We start from the raw sequence: 5,158 nt of genomic DNA, 5'->3' as shown, positions 1-5,158 counted from the left end.
TTTTTTTTTTACTTACACCAAGCAAGATTACAGTGAAAAAATTCCAAAAACACTGCGACTTAATTATTCTAGATGCAAGTTACATTCCAACAACCAAACTACTTGTGAAATTTAATAAGGTGCTCAGAGTTCCACACTCGGGCGACTAATCGACCAGAAAGAGTCTCTAACTTATAGGTACCTAGCTGAACCATTGCAGAGACCCTGTAGGGTCCTTCCCACTTCTTGGCAAATTTTCCGTGATCAGTCGGCTTGCTAGCTTCCCTCCGCCGTAGGACCAGATCTCCTACTTGGAAATATCGTGGGTTCACTCGACCGTCATGGGCTACTTTGGCATTCCTCTGATATTCTATTAACCTTCGAGCTGCCATGTCCCTTTTTTCGTCTATGAAATTGAGTTCCGTACCTTGCATCTCATCATTCACTTCCGGATCGTAATTTCTTTCCCGGGTGGTAGGGAGCCATGCTTCAATCGGGACTCTTGCCTCGAATCCATATGTCAGCGAGAAAGGTGTCTCATTCGTTGCCCGACGCGGGGTGGTTCGATATGTCCAAAGAACATATGAAAGCTCATCAACCCAGCCTCGACCTGCAGTTTGCAACTTCTTTTTCAATCCATCCAAGATCGTCCGGTTGGTGTTCTCCACTTGACCATTTGATTGTGGGTATGCTACGGCCACTCGGGTATGCTTTATGCCCAAATGAGCCATGAAGTTCTTAAACGGTCGGCTGTCAAATTGTGTCCCGTTGTCTGTGATCAATTGAACAGGTACCCCGAAGCGAGTAATCACATTTTTTCAAAGAAACTTTTGACACTGTTGAGAAGTGATGGTTGCCAACGCTTTTGCTTCCACCCACTTGGTGAAGTAGTCGATCGCCACTATCACATACTTTTTGCGTCCGGCTGCCATCGGGAATGCTCCGATCAGATCCACACCCCACCTTGCAAAAGGTATTACTTCGCTGACCGGTTGATAGTAGGTGGCCGGTCGACCGGGTAACTTATGAAATTCTTGACAAGTGGCGCATCGTCGAACGTACTGCTCGCAATCCAGGTTGATCGAAGGCCAATAGTAACCCATCAGAATGATCTTTTGCGCGAGTGTTCTTGGTCCTTGATGGGCAGAACAGATCCCTTCATGAACTTCTTCCATCACTACTTTCGCCTCGTCGCTAGTTAAGCACCGGAGCAGCGGTCCGCCATATGATCTTTTGTAGAGCCTATCATCAACCAATTGAAAACGTGGTGCCCTTAACTTTCTTTGCCCGGGAAGAGTCGTCCGGTAGAGTGCCGTTGGCGATGTAATTCTTCAAGTCGTACATCCAATCTGGCTCGCCTATCTCAACCGGTCTGACTTCTATGCCATCAATGCTTGGCGCTCCAATTTCTTCAATACGTGCAATCTTGGACATGTATTCAGGAGCTTCTTGAGTCAACTTGGAGAGCATGTCAGCGTCCGTGTTCTCCATCCTTGATATTTGGATCAGCTCGTATTTTTTGAATTGTTGCAACAATTCGAGCGCAATATCCTTGTACTGTATCATTCGATCTTCCTTTGCATCGATCGTGCTGGATAGCTGTCCGATTATCAACCGGGAGTCTGACCGTGCCCTTAACCGTTCGGCCTTCATCTGCTTGGCCAGTCGCAACCCGCCTATGAGTGCTTCGTATTCTGCTTCGTTGTTGGTAGGTTGAAATTTGAAAATCAAGGCTTGATAAATCTTGAAGCCTTCGGGTGATGTGAGCACAATTCCACCCCCACATCCCTTCTTACTTGACGACCCATCAGTAGAAACTTCCCACCATGGTTCTTCTAGGGCAGTCGGTCGGTCAGGTTCCGGATCGCGTGCGGTGCATTCGACGATGAAGTCAGCCAATGCTTGACCCTTGATGGCAGGACGGGGCTTATACTCAATCGCGAACTGGGTGAGCATCATGGCCCATTTGATCAATCGTCTTGATGATGTTGGATTCCTGAGGATCGTTCCCAACGGTTGATCGGTTAACACTACTATCCGGTGAGCTTGGAAGTAAGCTGCAAGTCTTCTGGCCGTCACCCNGCGTGCGGTGCATTCGACGATGAAGTCAGCCAATGCTTGACCCTTGATGGCAGGACGGGGCTTATACTCAATCGCGAACTGGGTGAGCATCATGGCCCATTTGATCAATCGTCCTGATGATGTTGGATTCCTGAGGATCGTTCCCAACGGTTGATCGGTTAACACTACTATCCGGTGAGCTTGGAAGTAAGCTGCAAGTCTTCTGGCCGTCACCCAGAGCGCCAACGCGGTCTTCTCAAATTTTGTGTACCTCAGCTCTGCTCCTTGAAGATCTTTGCTCACGTAGTAAATCGGCTTCTGAATTCCCTTAGCTTCTTCGCGGACAAGCACGGAACTGACCGCTCGGTCGGACACGGCCAAATAAACGAATAAGACCTCATCTTTCTCCGGCTTCGAGAGGACTGGTGCGGAGCTCAAGTATACCTTCAGACCTTCAAAAGCCGATTGACAAGCCGGTGTCCACTCAAAGCCATTTGATTTTTTCAGAATCTGAAAGAACGGCAGAGACTTTTCGGCTGACTTGGATAGGAAACGGCTAAGCGCTGCTAGTCGACCAGTCAGTCGCTGAACATCCTTGACCGATCGGGGGGGTTGCATCTCCATTATCGCTCTGACCTGCTCGGGATTTGGCTCAATCCCCCGCCCCGTCATCATGAACCCCAAGAATTTTCCCGTCTGAACAGCAAAGGTACACTTACTTGGGTTCAGACGCAAGTTAAAAGTTTCCATCACCTTGAACGCCCGGGCAAGATCGGTAGGANTCCCCGTGTCAACCAGCACCCGCTGGACATCCGTTCCGTTGACATCTAGCGTGATGACGAGTGGATCATTTTGGGCTTCCCCATGGAGTGGTAGATCATCGTCAGTGAAAAGTATTGGTTCTGTACGCTTTCTCTTCTCTCGAGGTTCCGAATGAATCGTCCCAACGTATAAGTTTCTCGCCCATTGCTTCCTTTGTCGTGAAGAGTCGCCTCCTTCAGGGCCCCCGTAGATGACGTGGATCACTGGTTTCTTTCCGACCGCCTTCTCATCAGCTAACCTGGGTGGGACGAATGCCTCGTCGTGCCTTTCGGGATTCCTTTTCATCACATTCCTCTCCGTTTTTCTTTGATTTCTATCCTCCTTCATCACAAATTGCCTCAACTCTCCCTTCTGAATGAGTTGTTCAATGAGCATGCGCAAGGCCATGCACTCCAAAGTATTGTGTCCCTTGACTCTGTGGAAAGCACAATACTTTCTCTTGTCCTCCCCCTCGGGTATCGGCTCCGGTGGGTGGATCAAATTGCATTGCTCGGCAAACTGCAAGACTTCCACCAGGGGTCTGTTCAACGGAGTGAAACGTGGTACATCTTCTGGTCGATTGTATTGTTTGACGTGTCTGAACGGTGGTTTATTTTTCCTTTGATCGTGGCCTCTGTCCCGATTGACCGGCTGCTCATCGCGTCTCTTTGCCATGTTAGCTTCGGTGGCATCTGCATGATGCTTGGCTCTGGTGATGGCATCCTCATAAGTTCGGGGGGGATTAACTATGAGGTCGTAGTAGAGCGTCCCGGAACAAAGTGATGCAAGGAAAGCTTGGATTGCCACCCGGTCCTCCATCGGTTCAACCTCATCAACCTCACGTTCCCATCTGAATAGGAAAGTAGACAACGGTTCTCCCACAGCTTGGTTTACCTTGTTCAGGCAAGTGTAAGATTTCTTTCTCGATTTACTTGCAGCGAAACGCTTTACAAACTTATCGGCCAACTGACCAAAATTTCTGATCGACCCCTGCTCCAAACCCTTGAACCATTCGGCCGCCTTACCGACTAAGGTAGCGAAGAAAGCTCTACAAATGACTGCATCGCTTACTCCCAACATCAACATGTTGCCATAGTACATGTCGACATGCTCTTGCGGGTCGTGCCTTCCGGAATAAGTGTGAGCCAGCGGGATTTGGAGGTCCTGCGGATAGTGGGCACTCATGATGTCGTCCGTAAAGGGGGTGGCAACCAGCGAGCATGATGGTTCTTTTCCCGCGCCGACTCTCTCGCGAAGCTCTTGTTGTAAACGATCTATTCTTTCCTGCATCCTGGCCATTTGGAGTCGGGGACTATCCTCCTCATCGAGTTGCCTCTCTTCCCTAACCGGTTGATCGCCTACTCGATTGGTCTGCCGATCACTCACCCGACCGACAGGTCGGGCCCTTCTGTCAGCTAAATGGGCGTCCCCATGTTGTGCACTCCCAGTGCTGCTTTCCTCTACAGTCATTTGGGGTCTTTGTCTCGCGTGTTCATTGTTATTTTGGGGCCCCAACCGAGATCGAACGCTATTCCGAATGCGATCAAAAGCGCTCCTACGTTGAATGGGGTCATACCGACGTCCCTCTCGATTGGACCTCCGTGTGCGATCCGTAGATTGGACTTCCTCCAAGTTACGATCTTGAGGTTGGGGGTGCGACTGTTGCCTCTGGGAAGGTCGGGGCGCCTGTTGTTCCACGGCAGGGATTTGAGGAATTGCAAGCATTTGGGGAGTGGGTGATACAACATAGTATCCGGGAGTTCCCGGCCACGGTTGGTACACCGGAGTCAATCCTTGTTGTGGAGTCCCTTGCAACGGGTTCCCCCCAAGTGCACCTGGTGGTGGAGTCAGCATTTGGCCAGTTGGGGGCAACATGGCATATGTCACTGGAATTTGAAAGCTCGTTTGCCTTGCATGTCCGCCTGCATTCGGGTTGACCGGTTGGGTAGGTCGTGCATCTTGCCTCTGGTTGGATGTCAACTCGTTCATTAGGCTCCTGGATCGTTCCAATTGGCGACGTAGATCATCTTCAGGGAGTGTTTCAATTACATTGTCAGGGTGAGGTCCGACCAACCGAGTCGGGCTCCCCCTACGCGCATGAGTTTGGCTCAAACTTTTCCTACTGTTCGTCATTTTAAGATGGATAATAGTGTGAAGAAAGAAAAGATAAAGGGATAGAAGTGACTCGTTCAATCCCCACGGACGGCGCCAATGATAGCGTAAATGTAAACGGGTCTACGATTACGCTACGGATACGTGTGTTACGTGTGGTGAAGGATGCCGCTCGGCCGGTTAATCGGTCGCTCTACCGGTTGAC

Source organism: Ipomoea triloba, chromosome 12, assembly GCF_003576645.1.
Source record: "Ipomoea triloba cultivar NCNSP0323 chromosome 12, ASM357664v1".
Lineage (NCBI taxonomy): Eukaryota > Viridiplantae > Streptophyta > Magnoliopsida > Solanales > Convolvulaceae > Ipomoea > Ipomoea triloba.
The sequence above is the reverse complement of the archived record's forward strand: the minus strand, read 5'-3'. Positions refer to the sequence as shown.